At 47.7% G+C, this 18,996-nt stretch overlaps 1 protein-coding gene across 2 annotated transcripts in view; it reads left to right on the forward strand.

Annotated features, from left to right (window-relative positions):
* Nucleotides 1-368: 368 nt before the first annotated feature.
* BOC (BOC cell adhesion associated, oncogene regulated) overlaps nt 369-18,996 on the forward strand; it is a 54,145-nt gene continuing 35,517 nt past the window's right edge. The window contains exon 1 of one of the 2 annotated variants that reach the window (XM_056485324.1): nt 369-832. The gene's annotated coding sequence lies outside the window, so the exon portion shown is untranslated. The remainder of the gene's footprint in view (nt 833-18,996) is intronic. The other variant, XM_056485315.1, reaches the window with a different exon arrangement.

The following is an 18,996-nucleotide window of genomic DNA, read 5'->3' on the forward strand; positions in this document are numbered from 1 at the left end:
TATTCATCACAGCTGACGACGGCCGAGGCTGGGGCGAGATGGCGGCCCAGGAGCGGCGCCCGGGGGCTCCGTGAGCCGCTGGTGCCACTCCAGCCTGCGGTGCCAGCCCGGGACTCCACACCCCGGGCCGGGTCCGCCTTCCCCGCCCACAACAACAAACTTTTCGTCCCAACTTTCCCGCTTCCCGGGAGCGTGGGGCGGCGGGAGCGGCCTTGAGGGCCCGCGGCTCCCGGTTCGCGGTGCAGGGGGGACGGGGACGCCGCGGGAGGGGGACGAGGCTCGACCGCTGCCGGGCTCTGGGGAAGGGGTTTTACTTGGAGCTTTTCTCCCTCCTCTGGCTCCTCCTCTTCTTCCCTCCTCCTCAGGGGGAGGGGAAGGAGGGAGGCTCTTGGGGCAGGAGTAGCCGGAGCAGGGAATTGTTTGGGAGTTCAGTCATCCAAAAGCCGTCTCCCGTATGGAGGGTCTGGCTTCCCGCATCCCGGCGCCTCTTCCCTCCTCCTCCTCCTTCTTCTCCTCCTCCCGCCGCGCCTGAGCTCAGCGCGGCCCCCCATCCCCAGCGCCAACCCGCAGAAAAAGCACAACCACCACCCCCAAACCAAGGGCCCCCTCACTTTTCCCTTGCCCCCAAAACAGACTTTTCCCCTCTTTTTCTCTCTCTTCCCCCCACCTCCCCTCTGTGTGTGCGTGCGTGCGTGCGTGTGTGTGTGTGTCTAGTGAATTCCTCGCAGATCCGGCCTGGAAGTTCTCAGCTCCTGGAGTTAAGCCTCTTTGTTGCTTCCCTTCGTTTGGGGCATCTTTGTGTTTCCCCCCGCCTGCTCCACTGGAGACCGCGGTGAGTGAAGGGAAGCGGGCCGGGGCCTAGTGGCCCTGGCGAGGGGCTGGAGGGACGCACGGTGGTGGCGGGCGGTGGGCGCAGGGCTTTCGCCCCATCCATCCTCAGCAGCGGCAGAGTTTGGGAAGTTGCTGTGGGGATGTGAGGAAGGGGTCTGCCGAGGGATGTAGGGGACGTGACAAGGGAGCAGTGGAGAGCCGCTCGTCCCTCCCGGGACGGGGCTTGTTTTCGCGCAGGCAGGTGAGGTGTGGGGGTCTCGGGTGTTTCCCTCCGGCTCTTCCTCCTCGGCGGCTCGGCCAGAACTAATGGAGGGCCCAGGGCACGCACTGGCTCCGCGGTGCTCCAGGGCTCTCCTAGAACTTCCCCAGGAGGCTGGTGCACTCCTCACAGATCGCTGGCTGGGCGAGGAGACACGGTGAGCAGTGGAGAGAGGGAGAAGCTGTGCAAAGTAAGCCGCAGATCCATCCTCCATTGCTCCAACTCTTGTCAAAAGCTGCTGGGAGTTTACAGGCAAGAGCTGTCTCTGGCAGATGCGAAGGCATTTGGGTTTGTGCTCCTTGAAGGGGCTGCTGCTGCTGCAAAGAATAGCGGGGGTGGGTTATCTGTCTGATAGTAGAATTTTTGTCTTTTTCTTTGACCGTAGAGTTTTTAACCCTGCTGCAAGGATGAGGAGTGATTTGGGTCAGGGGAAGTAATTTTCTGCCCGGCAGTGGGATGTTGTAGGATTTGTGCACGCATGCCTCCCTGCTTCGATTGCAACTTTGGCAGATCGTCTGGATGGTGACTGTAAATAGAAAAATGTGTTGGGGAGAAAGTGGGATGCTGAATTTGTGGCTGTGTCCGGACAAGACTTTATCAAGTGCTCTGAAGATACTAACACTTACTTTAGAAAATAATGGACTTGTAACCAATACCCCTGGCTGGCAGAAAGTACTTAATACAAATCTATCTTTGAGCATTTCCCCAAGTGATTCTGGTACCCCAAGTGTTATTTCACTGGCATTGTGTGAAAGGCAGTTCACATCTATTAAAGTTGGGCTTTTTTGTCCTTGTTTGTTTTAAAGAAACTCTCTTGACCTCTCTGCAGCATTATGTGAGTGGGATAACAGAAGTCCATACACTCACTCAGCACCCGCGTGTAATTCCCAGCATGTCTTAAATGTTTTTCTTGGTGCCCAATTCTCTTAATTGCTACATTGCTGCCATAGTGTCTTTTTGATATGTTCATTTGCAATCTGCCATTAAAATTTCTTTTCCCATGGGCTAAAAAACTACCATGGAAAATATTAGAAGAATGTGGGCGTTTTGTAAGTAGAATTTTATCTTAGTTTTCTTTTGAAACTGACTCAGGGAGCCTATGATTAAGAGGAGAGTTCCTTTTTATTTATGCCTATGTACTTATATGGCAGACACTTCAAGTTACTGGATTGAATATTGAGGTTCATGTCTTGGGGAAGGATTTGAGCAGAAACACATCATGGGTTTCCAGTGAAGATTTGTTCTGTTTATTTAAGTGACCTAAAGAAATGAAGGTGAAATAAATTCCCATGCTACTAGGAGTCATGTGGGGATCTTCTGAAGTAAATAGGACAATTAGGAATTGCTGTGAGCTCCCTGCTGGGTGCATGATATTCTCTGACAAGAAGTAAATGGAGTTTTGTTCCATGTCCTTTTCTTAATCCTGCCCTTCAGATACAGTTACAGTGACTCATCCTGCATATACCAAGCAGAAGAGGTGCCAGTAGATGTTTGCTGTGAGGGTTGAAGTCAGATACAGTGCAGTCTTCCCTACTTCCTGCTGGGAAATGTGAGGCAGGTTCATCTGAACGGTGCATAGAGGTCCTGTGTAGATGGGAAAGGCAAGTTCAGTTTTCTCCCACTCATACACACATACCCCCACAAGACCATTATTTGAGAGATATCCCTGTACAAGTAGCTGAATCCACACATTTTTTCTCTGCTTGGCACAGTGATTCTGCATGTGTGTGCTTCAGACTAGCATGTAAGTTGTATGAGTTCTATATATCCCTGCAGTCTGGAGAAAGCAGCTTTTCTGTGCCTTCTGCTTGTGTGATACAGAAACACAGAGCGAGAGGTTCTTTGAGATTGCAGAATGAAACCCAGTGTCTGGTGTTTGCAGAGGTTTTTCCAGCCCTCAGAGTGTGAGACTCCTAACTTGGAGTTTTGCTCCATTGAAGGACAGGTGAATCATTGCTCAGTCCACTTCACTGCTTGAAATTCTGCTATGTCCTCAAAACTAACACTATACAGATCTGTCCACATCTTCAGTACCAAACTGGCAGCCTTGCAATGCCTTCAGGATGCTGGTACAGCTCCTCCTGGGACTAGGGCCAACAGAATTGCCTCTTTGGGACCCAGCTGGAACCTCCTGCCGAGCAAGAAGCATCACAGGCAGGGCTATGAAGCAAGCAGCCTGCTTTGTCCCCATGGTCCCCAGTGCTGCAGAGGAGAAAGTTCCTTTCCTGAGTTATGAAAAGTTAATAATTTAGGGCAAACCTGAATTTTTGTCTTGTTAATGAAGCACTTGACTGAAACACCACCAGAACTACCTGCCAATGTTTCCTGGCCTATTCCTGAACCACATGTTCTTAGGAACACAAAAGCCTTGCAATCTGATAACAAACATGGGAAAAAAAACAGCTATTGCTTCTTCTAGCTGGCATGTGGGAGGGAGCATGAGTGACAGGACAGGAAAGGCACTTCAGTTGGAATCATGTTTGGAAGTAGAGGTGTTTGGACTGGGTCTTCAGCCCATGCACATGCCCTGTTGTGAGTTTGAATTTTCTCCACAGCCCTGTGCCTTACTATTCTCATGCAGAAAATGGAACTGGACCCTGTGGGGGCAGATATTGCTGTCTGTGTTGGCTCTTGCTCTGACCTGTACCCAGCCTCGTGTCTCAGAGCAGAACTCAGGTGCACTGGGGAGAACCCTCTGTGTTGTGCTGAGCTCTTCAGGACTACCACAGAGCTGGAGAGGCACCTCTGTGCCTCTGGAATCACTCTCTTCCCAGGCAAAGACGGGCTGTCTTCTAGCACCAGCACCTTGTGTGCCTCATGAAGCAGGGGAGCAAAGACAGGGGAGAGTGTGTTGGGGAGCACGCTGGTTGTTTTAGCCCAGGCTGCAGGTGGGTTTTCAGAGAGCTCTGCTGGGCTCAGTTTAGTCACTCAGCCTGCAAGGAGTTGCAACAGCAGTAGGCCAAGGTAAGTCCAGGTTAACAGAAGTTCCTTTGGCAGTAAATAATTGTGGGTTGTTCATTTTAATATCTGATGCTGAGTGCCTCAGAGTCATGAGGCACAATTCACTTGGACTTCTTTAATGTGCAGAGGTGACTTTGATATACTACTGCTGGCATGTTACAGACCTAGGCTTGCAAATCTCTTGCTTTAAACCGTTACCTCCCAGGCTAAAAATTTGCAGTGTGAATTCTACAGTTAGGATGGGATATCGCACAAGGAAAAAGTTCTCTTGCAAAATCTTTGGAGACTTCCTGTTTCTAGTTAGACTGAAAACATCCTGAGGGAGAAAACCTGCTGCTGTGTGTTTTGGTGCTCCTGTGGTCAGTCTCAGTTTAAGAGGTTGTTGTGTATTCCAGTTCCTAGGCCACAAGAACGATTTAAGGTGAATAATGACTAAATGAATTGCAGGTCCTTAGGTAGAATGGAGGTGAAAATCATCCTTAAGGTTTCTTAATGTGCTTTGGGTAATTGTTCAATGTAAAGTATCTCATGCATCTTTTTCTGTTTCCTGATACTGGGTTTAGTTCCTCTTGGCTCCAAATCATACGGCATCATATCTGCTTCTTCATTGTCTGATCAGAGTGCTTGAAGCTGATTCTCTGGAGGGAATGCTTGCAGAATAGGAAGCTTTCAAAATTTGCTTTGTGTGCATATTTGTGCACAAGTCTTCTAAAATCTCTCTGCAGGAGTGTATGCTCCAGCAACACAGCTGTTTGAGTATCCATGGGAAGCTAAGACAAAAGGAGTATGGATGCAGTGGGAGCAAGTTGGCTGAAAAGCTCAGAAAGATATTTATTGCAGGGAAAAGAAACCACTTGGTGCTTACACAGTCCCAGAGCTGCTGCAGGCGATGCAGAGCTTTCTGCTTAAACAGAGAGCAACAGATCTTTGCCCTGAGGATGTTGCATGTTCCTTTTATTAAAATGGCCTCTCTTCCCTGCAAAAGGACAAATGGGACAGGAGGCTCAGCTCTGGCTGATGGGGTTGAGGGGCTCTGAGGGCTGCCATTGTGTGTTGTAGGAGCTCTTGAGTAAGAGCAGTGCCAATTTATTTTGGCTCTGATGGCATCGATGGAGAGAAATGTGCGTCAGGGAGCGTGTGGGACGTGCTTGAGCTTCTTTGACCTCCTTGTGGGCAGTGTGCCAGCACAGAGGTGAGAGCCAGACTTTATCCTTGCTTTCTGCTCAGCTGCTCTTGAGAGGCTGCTGCCCTGTGTCCAGTCACCTTCCCTGAGCAGCCATTAGATGTGAGGATGGCAACTGCGCCCTGTCCCTGTGCAGAGTGTTGGAGGCTTGCTGGGCAAAGTCCACACCAGACCACAGTGTGTTACCCCTATGGAAATGCACTGTTGTCAGGTTTGCAGAGGTTTTGGGCTGTGGTGTCTCTATAAGTGTGTGTGAAAGCCAGATGGTGTTTTGGAAAGTGGTCATTTTGAATTAATTTCTGTGCCTGGCATAGGCAGTAAATCTTTCACCCCGAGCCCTGCAGCAGCAATGCCATTTGGGCTCTCTCAGGTCCACTCTGGCAAAGAGATTAGCCAGCAGGTTGTACTTTCATGCACAGCCATAGACACAGGGCCCTGCCCAATGCAGGGACGTTTTCACTGGCTGTAATGTCAGCTAGTCTATATGTGTATCAGAAGACTATGCATCAGGCCCTTCTGCTGTTTTTTAAATCATGAGTGCAGGGGAAAAGGGTGCAAAGTTCTCTGTTAAAACTGTGTTGTCAGCTTTCAAATACCAGAATGAGGTTACTTTTTATTTTCCTTTTAGTTGAGAAAAGGACAAGGTAGACAGAGCCCTGTGAATTACTGTGTTAAGTTTAGTATGGTTTAGAAAGCCTGTGGTAATACAAACATACTGAGGTAGTCTTTGAGAAATACACCTGAAGTATGGATACATTGACCTGGAATACAGCATTTATTTGCAAAAAATTCAGCTTCTTCTGATAACGTCTCTGTAATTTATCCTGGTACTTTTAGGGAGAGCAGCCACCTTGCTTAGTGATGCCAAGGTCTTAGAGTATAAGCCTGGGATGTGAGGGCAGCTTCATTTGATTCTCCTCTGCACCACAGATTTCCCCCCCAAGTTGGGGCAAGTTGCTCTTTGCCTCAGCTCTCCACCTGCAAAACTAAATGGCACTTCCCTGCCTCCTTGTGGTGTTGAGGATAGGTCTGCTGGAGATCAAGAGAGACCATAGATTTGCTGGCCCTCAGAAAACCTCTTGGATGAGTACCACAGTTGATTTCAGCAGAGAGCCTCCAACAGCACTGACAGCCCAGTGGGGCTCCTGTGGTTGCCTCTGGGGACATGTGCCCCTGCTTGCTGGGTGGATGTGGGCCTGTAGGGGCTGCAGGATGCTTTTGGTTTGGAGGGCAGGCTGGTGTGCAGCTACAGCAAAGGCCCTCTCTGAGTGTGACCCTCGGGGAGCCTCATGTAGGTAGCAGCAGTGCAGCTGCAGCGAACTTCTGGCTCCAGCCAGTGGTGGTACAGAGAGGCCATTGTAATCCTGTGTGCTGTATAGTGTACATCTCAACAGGCAAAGTGGCTCCAGGGTTGGTTGTTTTTTTTATTTTCCCCCTCCTCCTCTCCATCCCTTCAAATCTGCTTTATGAAGTTCCTCCCCTTAAATTGAAAATTTGGCCTTATCTTCAAAGAAGCCCTTTAGTGCCAAGCTTTTAAAGGTGGGGAGGAGGCGAGAGCAAAAACATCACATCCATTAACAGCCCAGTTGCCAGAGAAAATGTTTTTTAAGACATAATGTGAAACCTTAGTGTTTGGGAGCCAAAGCTGAGATTGAATACAAGTATGGGCCTTGTCCCTAGAGAGTGGCAGCGCTGGGAGTATGCTGGCACAAAGACAGACCATGGAGCGAGGATTCTTGTGCATGCACGCACACAAATAGACAATTATTTGGAAGCCAGTAGTGTTCTGGATGCTGAAGAAATTTAATCTAGTGCCTTCTGTCCCAAGTTGCTCCCTGAGCTGTAGCATTCTCATTGCTCCAGCACTTCTCTGGATGGCAGTCCCCTCTGGAGCAGAAAGATTCCTGCCATTTGTGGGCCATGGGTGGTAAAAAGGACTGGCTGGTCCAGCTTCTTTAGAGCCTGCTGCTGTCAGTGGGAGATTTCTTTGTGGCCCCTGAATGATTGGCATATGATTTTTATGTTTTATTTCTCCAGAAGAAAACTGCTTGTTTAACAAACCCAGGCACTGTCAGATTGAAGGGTTGGGTTTGATTCCCAGTATCAAGAGATGTTTTCAGAAACATGCTGGGTGGGATATTACAAAAACACCTGGGGTGACTTTGATGATTACAGTGGAGAGTCAGTGAGACTTGTGCATTGAGACCAGCTCCCCTCCTCACTTTTCAGTACAGGGTCACGCTTAGTGGGTTTATGGGACAGTCCCAATGTCACCAGTGTGGCAGTTGCCCAGATTAGTCCTGTCCACCTTCTCCTGCATGGAAGTGGACTCTGTTTCAAAAGTAGCTACTCAGGCATATCCTGGCTTGCAAGCACTTGAAGTGCAGCTTCTAAGCTAGAGTCATCTGGGCATAAAGAGAGTAAGATGGCCCCATTATCCAGTTGTAATGGGGTTTGAATCCTGTGAGGAGCACCTCATTACTAACTTCTCCTGGGCATGGCCAGCCAGACCCCAGCAGAGCTGTGAGACCCTTGCAGAAGGAGGGCTTGATATCTACTAGATTTTGAGTCCTTGTGGGGACTTCCCTACCCCTCAGTTGGCCAAGGAGGGTATCAGGCTTGTAGCTGTCAGGCATTTCTGCAGCTGGAGGCTTGTAGGGTGAGACTGTGAGAAGCAGGTGCATGAAGACCTCCCCAGAGAGGCATGCCAGCTGCTTTAGATGTATCCATCATCACCTTTCATCACCCTTACTTTACCCTTGGGGTGTCTGGGACTAGCCTGAGGGGAAAAGATGTTTGCTTTCCAGCAGATGAGGAGCTGAGCTTGTGCCTGAACACCTCTGTAATGCTGTAGAGAAAGAGTCCAGGGCCGTGCAAGGACTGGTTGCCTTTGAGGACCTCGCTGCTCTGGGTTCCTGAGGTGCTGTAATGTTGAAAGAGTAGTTCAGCTTTTGTCACCCCAGCTGCAGATCCTGTCAGAGGTGGCTGCTCAGGCAGCAGAGAGGAAGAAGGTCTTGGGATCATGATCAACTGTGCCGGATGACCATGCAGCCCGTTAGTTTGCTGATGGATGCTGAGAAGGGACTCAGTACCAAGGTACAGAGCTGGAGCTGCTGGAGTCTGGATGTGTTTGCTGACCCTGCTCACCTCTTAGTAGGGAGGTGTGCAGCCAGTTTCAGGAAGCCTTAGGGAAGAGTGATCTCCTTTACATGGCCACAGCAAGACAAGCCAGCCCTGTGTCTCACAGGACAGGCACCAGTCTACTCCTGCTACCACTGGAGCTGGCTGTGCTCGCCTGGTGCAAAATGTGCAGTATGGGCTGTGGGATCCTGCTGACAATATCATGAAGCCTGTTGTGGTCTTTTCTGGAAGGAAGGGTCTGCAAATTACATCATGTAGCAATTTAGGCAGGAACATAGTTGCTAAATATACAGTTGTCTTGTTTTCCTCACAATTGCCTGGGCTGCAGGTTTGGGAAGAAGGAAATAGGAGCACAAAGAGAACAACATCAAGAGCAAGTGGCAGGCTGTGTTTATCATTGATGCCTGAACCCTATAATCTCCCTGGGGATAGCTTTGGACATCCCTAACCTCTGAGCCACTTGAAAGAACCACCTTTAAAAAAATTTCCCAAACTAGTGACCAAGCAAACAAGTGCAAATTTCCTCAGCCACAAGAATGTGAGTATAACCCAGTTTTAGTACAGCTTCAGCAGTGAACATAAGTACAGGTTTCTTGACTCTCTGGATGAAGGCCTGAGAAAAGCCTGCTGTGCCCTCTTCCTCCATCACCATATTCCAAAACCTAAATTATTATTTGTGTTACAGTTGTGTCTACAAGTTTTAACCAAGGTTGGGACACAGCTATGATCGATTCCATGTTAACTTGTAGTGGGAGATTGTTCCTACATCTCCATTCAAAACGGTGAGGCAAATGTGAAGATAAAAATAGAGCATGAAAAGGACACATGTGCCTTGGAGTGACTTGGCAGGTCAAGACCAGAGCTAAGTACAGACCCCACAGTGCCTGATACTCAGTCTCGTGCTCCATCCTCCACCGTGCCCTGCTCAGAAGAGATCAAAGTCAAGTGTCACTAAACCTTGGTTGGAAGTTGTCTGCCTTGAAGCTGAGAGTTGTCCATAGCAGAGTCTCATCTGCCTTAGCCTCAGCTCCCATCAGTGGCTGCATGTGCTCTGGTGAGTGATTTCCCAAAGGGGTACTTGGCACTGCAGGTGGTGTTGGTATGGTTCTGCTGCTGTGCATGCCTTACACTGGGGCAGGCAGTGTGTGTCTTGTGGAGCTGGGGAGCTGCAGGTGGAGAGCAAGAGCTTGTGGCTGAAGGGAAAGGAAGGGAGCCAGTTATGGCTTTAATTCTTTCCTGTCAGCCAGTTTTCAGCTGCAGCATTGTGCTTTGAAAGGTAGCTGGAAGAAGAGAGTGCCAGTGTAATAACTGTGTTTTGCTTGCAGCATGCAATCTCAAGTTAAACAGTACCATTACACAAATACTGTGTGCCTTCTTTTCACAGGAGGTCTGGGACTGTACTTCTCCTCTGGAGGCATTGCCTTTCAGTGCACAAGCCAAGAATAAGCTGTAACAGATGCTGCTAAGGCCAAGTCCATGGCTTGTATTGTGCCCAGATGCAAGAGATGTTCAGGTCAGCAAAGAGGTATCTTACAGTGTAAGGAGGTGCAGGAACAGCAGGGTTACAAAGAGCTGCTCTTCCCGAGCACATTGAGCACGTGTTTGGGGACATACAGGGGTACCTGAAAGCTAATCTCAGCCCTGCAAACACAGGTAGCCCAGTAGGGAGCAGCTGTGTGGACACAATAACAGGACATGAGCAAAACCTGGCTTGATGTATTAACTGGGAACTATCTCTCAAGGAGGATAGGATTGCTTCACTGAAACCTGGGCAGGTTCTTTCCCTCCTTTCTTGTGTGACTTGGAGCACTTTTTGAGGGAGCAGGTAGGGATTCAGATGCATCTTCTTCTGGTATCTATTTGCAAAAAGCTGCAGGGAACCTGTCTTGGGGGGCTGCTCATGGCCATGCCCTACTGCTATCTGGGTAACAGCTTGAACTTCACTCAGAGGCTTTTTGCTCAGTGGAATGCTTTGAAACATTCTGTTTTTAATGGCACTCTGTGCCAGGGGCTCTTTTTGTCTGCATGAAGAGATGACTCTGCTCTACTCTGCAGGAAGAGGAGCCTATCTATAGCAGGACTCCTGCATTTGGCAAGTGTTTTGATCTGCTCTCTACAAGCTAAATAATTGACTTACAGAAGAGATCTCAGATGGGGTGTTTGTGCCCTTGCAGTCAGTGCCTTGGGAGTGGAAGAGTGGTGGAAGATGTCAGACAGCTGCACAGTTACAGCTTTTTCTTCTCTGTTGATCCCAGGTCACTCCCAGTGCATGAAAGACTGCGAAGAGGCCCCAACATAGCTGCTGCCTTCACTGCTGTTCAGCTGAATTAGACAGGGCATGGGATGGAAAAGGTGTTAAAAAATGAGTTGGTGCCACCCATCCCTCCTCATGCTTACTGAGAATAATCTATTCCTCTCTCCCAGCACACAGCGCCCTTTCAGTTTTGCCTCAGACCTCGCAACGAGAAGGGAGAACGGGATTGCAGCTGAGGATTGTAGCGTGCCCCTGTTCCCTGCGTGCATGCTGCCTCCCAAAGGATGTGGGTGCCTCTGCCAGGTCCTTGCAACCCCTTTTCTCCCTGGTTTCTGCCTTTAATTTCCCCTCCTCTGCCTGAGGTCCCAGTGCTGCCAGCAGCAGTTGCTGGGGCTGAGAAAGGCTTGTTGGGCCATATCCTGGGTGCCCCTGCCCTTACTTGTTTTGGGGAAGGCTGATAAGGAGCAGCTAGGGGTACCTCCCCAGGCAGCAGCCCACTGCTGCAGAGGTGCTCCCAGCCCTGGCTGACCCGAGGCGAGTGCGGCGCTGCGTGTCGGAGCGGGCCTGGGCAGCCCTTGCCCGGGCACGGTGGCTGCCTGCAGACACAGGCAGGGCTGCTGCCTCCCATCAGGTTGTTCTGGAAATGAGATCCGTGTCTCTCCTCTTCTTTCCCCTCATCTGGTGGATTGAGGCTTGAGGGTTCGAAGGCAATGTGTTCAGGTCCCCACCAGCGTTTCTGATCTCGCAGGATGTTGCAGACTGGGAGGGTTTTTATGCTGACCTGTCTCCTTACAGGCAGCCAGAGAAGCAGCGGACATGGCGTGTGCTGAGGTGCCAGCATCTGCAAGGGGCATGTAGGAACCAGGCCAGAAAGGCTCAGTGAGATGTTAATGAGCCACAGATGGTCAGCTTTATCCTGGAGCCTGCCAATTTGGGCTTCTAGAGCTTTCTGCTGAAGCAATATGTGAGTAAGAGCTGATGGCAGGTAAGAGGTGGGAAGGAAGATCCTAAAATAAAGATCCTTAGGCATAGATGGGGGACCTCAAGAGATCATCTCTGCTAAAGGCTCACTGTATTTTTTCTGAAGGTCTCCTTAGCTACTTGAACTACTTGAGGGCTGCAAAAAACAGACTAATTTTCCATGGAAGAATTTTGTATTCCATAGGTATGATCAGCAGAGATTTATCTGTAGCTGTTACAGAGGAGGAATTCTAGAGGCTTTCCTTGAGTACAGAGCCCCAAAGGCTGCAACGGATGTATTCCTGTCTTGCACAGGGCAGGATGCTCCCGACAGATGTTTGTTATCAGCAAAGTAAAGCAGAGAAACAGAAAAACTTCAGCTGGCAAGAAATGCAGAGGGAAATTTTAATTGTTTCCCTGTTGGGCTTGCGGAGAGAATTCTCGAAGCTGCTTTCTGTCCCAGTTTAACATTTTATGTTTGTATAGCTTTATCTCTTTCATGAGGAACTATTAGATCCTGCAGCATGTTGTGGATGTGACTATATGAGAACAGCTTGTTTTTACCCATCCCAGGGCAGAGTGTGCCAGCTGCACAACTTGATCTAAAATCATGGAGAAGCATTTTCACAAAACTGAGTGCTTTTCTTCCTGAAAGAGTTTATGGTATTTTCAAAGTTAAGAAATGATGAATAATTTCCCTAATGGTAACTCTGAGATTGTATTTCCCTTATATAGGTGAGTTTTCACAGTTGCTAGAGGGAGTATAAAGACCTTATTTCTTCCCACTTCTAATGCTGCACTTGTGGTCTGTAGCAAGTGACATTATTTAATGTAATTTGGAGGGTAGGTACTGACTGAGCTGATCTACAGATGAGTTTGCACTGAACAGTGAAAGGTTTTTCTGTGGTATTTAGTGCTATGGGACAGTCACAGATTTCCCTTCTCAGAGAAAGCACTGACAGTCCCTGTAAGCAATTAGAGATAAATGTCCTTGAGGCAGAGGATGGCTTTTGCAGAGCACCTGAATTCTTAAAGGAGTCTCTGTACGTTCTTTGACTGGACAGTAATATCAGGATTTTTGGAAAATTCAAAGAGTTCTCAATTTATTTTTCCTGGTAGGCAAGCAAATGTCAGGGATTTGCTGTGTCCTCCCAGCACACTGCTGGGTGAGTCTTTGGAGAAGACGATCTGATCTTTTTGTGAAACATTTGCTAATACCTCTCAAGCAAAGGTCTTTTCTGCAGTGAAAAGACATTTTAAAATGATAAAGCAATTCACAACACAAAAGCTTCTTAGTCCTTTGCAACAGAAGACAAGGTAGACTTCTTCACATTATTAGCATATTAGACTTAGGTTTTAAAAATGTCTTAGGCTGAGCAGAATATATTGATAGACGGAGAACAGATTAGAATCTCCTGTCATCACCCCCAAAGCCCAGGAGTCATTGTTTATTCCTGGTCTCTTTACTGCTTATAGTTTTCTCCAAAAATGACTAAACATATAAAATGAGGATTGGGTTTGGGGTTAGAGGTTTCTTTTTTTTTCCTTCCCCTCTTCTAGGCCAGACTCTGACCACAGTCATGTATTTGTTTTTTTTTCTCCTTTACTTCCAAATGCAGTCACATAACAATAGCCTGGAAAAAAAGTACTGGAAATGATTTGTTCATGAATTTATTTCCTTTTTTGGGCTACAAGGAGTGGGTTAGCATTTGGGTAAGGAGGCTGGGAGCTCCAAGCCATCTCTTTCAAGGCTGGAGAGGGTTTAAATGGGAACCATCCTGTTAAAATGAGAATTGCTGAAGAAAGGCAGCCATTCTGAAGCAAGCATTTCCATTGCTCCATGTGCAGAGCCTCACGCTTGGGGCACCTTTTCTCAGCTGAACTTTATTTGCTATTTATGTAATAGCAGGGTCTTGTACAGACACTACTAGACAGGCTTTGTCTGCAACAGGCAGGCTGGGACCGACTGGAAGAGAAATGCTCCTCCGGTCTTGGGCTTCTTCAGAAGTGGGTGATTGTTTGCTTTCCTTAACAGTCTGCTAATAGGAGGTAGTGGGTGGTGTTGTCTTTCTTATTTATGTAGGGTGTCATAACAGATGGCGATTTTGACTGTTGTCCTCAGCTGTAGAAACTGCTTTCTAAATCAAGCTAGCTATGATAGAGGCATCATAGCTGGATGATCTGTGAAAGAGCAAAGCCTATCAGTGATGTCAGATTCCCAGCTGACTCTGTTCTGTCATCTCTCTCCTGAGGAGCAGGAAAAGAAGTGTTTTGTAGACAGGGTTAGGAGATACATTTTTAATGTCTGGATCTTTGGGTCTTGGCAGGTGACACCTCTGATTCCAAGGAAAATTAAAAATCACCAGGTGGGAGAGCAATGAATATGTGATTGCTATGCTGGTCAGGAGGGTGGCTGTCAAAATATCAAACAGTGAAATCTTGGTCTTTTATTTCTGTTTCTATGGATTTGCTTCTTACTGGAGAGAAAGCAGAAGCAAGTAGAACTTACACATACTGGAGAGGGAACATAATCTGATAAAGGCTAGACCAGTCAGTAAAGTTTTCAGATCGCAGGAAATTTCCTCAAAGTATTTATTTATTTATGGCTTTGCTGAAAAATTTTCAACCAGCTGTGTTTAAAAATATAACAGTAATGAGATACTTAAAAAAGGAGTTAATCTCTCCCTCTCTTTGACATGCTGCAGAGCACCAGCTGTAGCACAGGCAAGCCCTGGGGAATCCAAATGGGCTAGCTGTGCAGCCTTCGAGCCAAAGTCACACCTTGGGGATCCAAAGCCTGGAGGGAAGCACTGGCCTGTGGCAGGTCATAGGGATGCTGGAGGGTGGCCTTTTGGCCAGGGGCAGCAGGTTTAGCCTGCACAGCTCTTCAGCTCCCCACGTCTCCCCAGTTCTCTTAGACCCCAGCCACTTGTTCTCAGGGCAGCAAGACCCAGTTTTGTCTGAAATACTGGGAGGCCTTGAACTGTCTCTGACACCCCCAATGGGGAAATGCTGGAATGAGGAGGAGGGGAAACCAAGGGCTTTTGTACTGAAGGAACAAAAAACATGCTCTGCATGTCCCTGGGTTCAGCTATTACGGACTGCAAACCAGACTGGATTTTTTTTTTTGTTTTGCTTTTAAATGCTTCTTTAGCCAATGTGGTTTTTTAAATTATTTTTTCTGTCTGTCTTTTCGGGGGACAGAGCCAGTCTGGAACTCTTCATTTGGCCCATCCAGGCTATCCACAAAGCATGCATAAGCCATCTTTTCCAGGTTCATTTCTTCTAGGATTCACTATGGCTTTGCAATGGCCAAACCTTTGTGTTCAGTATCAAGGTGGAAAGGGCAGGCCAGCTGTGCGGTGTCCTCCAGTCCTGTGCCAGCAGGGCTCAGTGCTGGGTGCAGGAGCTCTGTGAGAGTGGTCAGAAATGTGTGAGGTGATTGGCAGAAATTGTTTTGAGGAAACAGATACCTCCTCTGATGATGATGGCATGGCACATGGTAGACTGGAAAGGCAAAGCATGTTAGTTTTTGTCCTAAGTGGAGGATTGTGTGTGAAGTCTTGTCTCCTTTGGGCCTACTGGTTTCAGCTTCAAGGTGCATATCACAACAGAAAAATCTCCTCTCCCCTGTTTCCTTTTTTTACCACTGGTAGCTAATCAAGATTTGATTTCAATAACTTTCCTCTCTGTTTTCTCTCCCCCTGCCCCACACATGCCTTTTTTATATTTTTTTATGCATTTCTTTTTGGCAGAAGTTGAAACGCAAGAAGGATTTGGACCAAGATGAAAACAGTGGAGGAGCATGTTGGGCAGTGCAGTGCTTTGTTCTGAGTTCAGGGGGAGAAGAGGGGAAGTGAGGGGGGACAGAATGTCATTTCCCAGATGGGGACCCTGCCAAAGATGTTCTTGCTTCAGAAAGCAATGAGTGATTTTTGAGGCTATACCAGGTTTAACCCTTTGTTGACCCGCTTCTGCAATTCAGGGAAACAGCAAAGGCCTGGACCAAAAGTGGGGTGGTGTTGTGTTGTGTGGCCCAGGTGGTGTGAATGGTCTCAGGCCAAAGTCTGCTGTTGTGACTAAATGCTGTCAACAGTCTGAGGTACTTGTTCTCGTCTTGGAAACCTTAAGGAGTGGATGAGCAGTCCGCAGTTGTGTATGAGTGAGGGTCCAACACTAGTGTGATTGCTTTTGGGAAAATGAGATCAGCATGTTCCTTACAGGGGTTAGGACTGCTGTGCTATCTCCTGCTCTGCCAGAAGCACCTGGTTGGATTTGGGATGCTGCTGAACTCTGCTTCAGCTGTTCCCATTGCAGGACAGGGAGCACTTTTGCCTTGTGATGCCTGGAAAACACCTTGTCCTGTGACCAAAGGAGCCCTGCAATGCTGGGACTGCAGCAGCAAGCCCCAGGTAGCTTGTAGTTGTGCTGGGTACCACTTGCTGGTCATAGCACTGGTTCCTCCTTTCTGTTTCTACCCAGTCTTCCATGTAAAAAAATTGCAGGTTTGGAGGGTATAGGGGGCGGAAAACCTCTACAGGCATATATTTACTTCCATGTTTTTAGCTCCTTGGGCATTAAATACTGCATCTTGTGTGTAGGGTGCTAATTTAACTTCCCAAGGACTATTGCACAGTAGCAAATTGAATGTGAGGATACAGGAGGGGAGCAGAGAAGGGAAAGTTAAAGCAACTCTGCCTCTTCATTAATGTCTCTTCCAGGTTATAAATACTTGGAGCACTTATGTCAGGACTCTAGAGGAGGTAATTTATCTCCTGATGAAAAGAACCTCAAGGGTTTTTTGTCCATGGTACTGTGCTGCTTCTTAGTATGGAGGTTCAGCCCTTTAAATCTGGATGGGGTTCTCCTGTGGAAGGCCACTCTCTGCCGTCAGAGTTGGAGTGAACCAGTGCTGTATGCATAAAATGCATCAAATCCCTTTGTGCCAACTCAGAGTCACTATTCACCACAACTAAACCTGCAAGCCTCTTTTTCTTTAGGACCAGCAGCCTCTCTGGGCCCTTTGATTTCTCACCGTACTCCTTCTCTAGCTAGGAGGATGATAACAGCTTTCCTAACCCCCCCTGTGAACCTCCTGAACATTAACACAGCCTAGGTACAAAAGTGTCAGTAATTTTGGGCTGCAGAACCACAAACTTTTATTCCTAGCACCTTTGGATGCAGCATGAGAGTTTTTGATCACTTGTGCAGAATGCAGCTGGCTACAGACATGCCAAGGTATGGTTGTACCAATACTACTGTGAGTGCTTCCATGGCCAGTGACTAACAGAGAAGTGATGCATCCAGTGCTAGCCTTGAAACATGCCCTGTGTCTCTTACATTTCTTTCAGGCAGCCAAGAGAGGTCTGATCTATAGGAAATGAGTATAATGCCACTCTGGTATCATTTTTGGGATGAGGTGTAGAAGAATAGTGGTATGTAGACAGAAGATGCGTGTGTAGAATTGCCTGTGATGCATTTCAGCTTTATTTTTGACATGTTCAATCTTGAGTGCTTTCCCATGGAGGTCAGCAGACCTGGTTGGAAATTCCATGTGCACATCTTACTGCACAGCATGTCTAAACTTGCATATTTTTCATCCATTTTCTTGGATCCCTTAAGTCATCCAGGTATGGTCTTGTGAATCATGGGAGGGAAGCCATGACTGATGGATGGGCACTCAGGTGGGAAGCAGTGTTTCCCCTCCCTTGCCCAGTGCCACTAGGCACCCTTGGCTTCAGAGCTGGGATCAGCTGGTTTGCCCTCAGATCTTTCACCCTGGTCTGTGGCTCCTCATAAACACAGTAAATACCACTGCAGGCTTTTAGGTAAAGTGGGACTAAAATGCATGGTACCAGACTTGTTGGTTTTTCCTTGCTATTTTGGAGGACTCCTTCCAGCTTGGACTTTGGCTTTATTTCGCTTGCCCAGGTGGTTGCATGTGTGTGGTGCAGGAAAGTGTCCACTAAACCCACACAGACTGCTATAGTCACACCTGCCCAGTTCTGCAAGTCCTACTCTGGATGAAAACATTTTGAAGGTGTGAATGGCTCATTGTTTATCCATCCTGGTGGTGGGTCTTCATCCCCTTGGCTTCACTAGTGCCTGCTGAGGGGCTCAGTTGGCTTGTGACTGATCATGGGTATTTGCAAATGATGCCACATGGGCTCTGCTCTTCTCCTTCTCTGTTTACTTAGTTCTTGGCAGCTGGATGTTCGAATGTTTGCTTGACAAACACTTTCCCTGCAGTCTCTGATTACAGAAAGTTTAGTCTGACAAACCCCAATGAATTATCCTGTTTTTGTTGTCAGTGGTATCTCTCTGTCTCCCTTAACCACAATATTTTGTGTGTGGTGCAAATTCATATTTCCTCCTTGTTGCAATCAGCATGCCCCTCCCTGCTTGGTTCAGTTACTGAGGCAGTATCCCCATGATGCTGACATCTGTATTTTACTGATCCAAAAATCCTGGGGCTACCAGGAAGCTGTACAGATAATAACACTACATACCTGTCTAGCACCTTTCATATGAGAATCTGAAATTGTCTGACTCATGTTCATCTCGTTACTGCTTGTACCAGTTGGAGTTTGCTGTTCCTGTTTTTGCAGCCTGGAAAGCTGAGACACAGGGTAGGGGTATATTTTGTCCAGTAGAGAAGCTGATTCCAGAAATGTGGCATCATAACCTCCAGGACTATGAATTTCTATCCCTCTCTGTCTTTCTAATTTGCCTCCAAAAGGGAAAGAGATCAGAATGAGATGGTTGGTTTTGAGCAATGCTTTATTTGCAGGGATCCATGGCTTTATTTGGTGTCTCAGTAAATTCCACCCAAGAATAAAAAAGCAATTGCAGGATTTCTCCAAGGTAAGTTACCTTACTTGGCTGTGATCAGGGGTCCATAATGCAGTTCTCAGGAAGAAAACTATCCAAATACTGTCTCTTGTCAGTTTAGTGGTCTGGAGTGATGCTGAGGGACAAGTGTTCACGGCTGGCCCAGAGAGGGTAAAGTTCTTACAGTATTTCAGGGGTGGTAATGAGACTTGTGAAAACATGTCTGCAGGTGTCTGGGTGGTCAGGTTGGGCTGTTAATCCATCCAGCTGCTGGCCTGTTTTGGACAGGGTCCAAGACCAGGTAGGACACTGCTGCTTTTCTTACAGCCTCCGAACACAGCTGAGGACCTTCCAAGCAAACCTGGGCTGGTTTATGGTTTTGGGGGGAAACCACACACAAACCATGTCAAAAAATTGCTGGATTCTGCCCCAAACGTATGCAGAGTGCATACATTTCTGTTTCATTTTGCTTGGAGAGGGAGGAAAACCTGCATGGACCCAGTGTTGATGTAAGGCCATGGGTGATCTATTCCTAAAGCCTTCCAGTGCCATTTCCATGGCTAGAGCAGACTGATG

The sequence above is a fragment of the Oenanthe melanoleuca genome, chromosome 1 (assembly GCF_029582105.1).
Source record: "Oenanthe melanoleuca isolate GR-GAL-2019-014 chromosome 1, OMel1.0, whole genome shotgun sequence".
NCBI lineage: Eukaryota > Metazoa > Chordata > Aves > Passeriformes > Muscicapidae > Oenanthe > Oenanthe melanoleuca.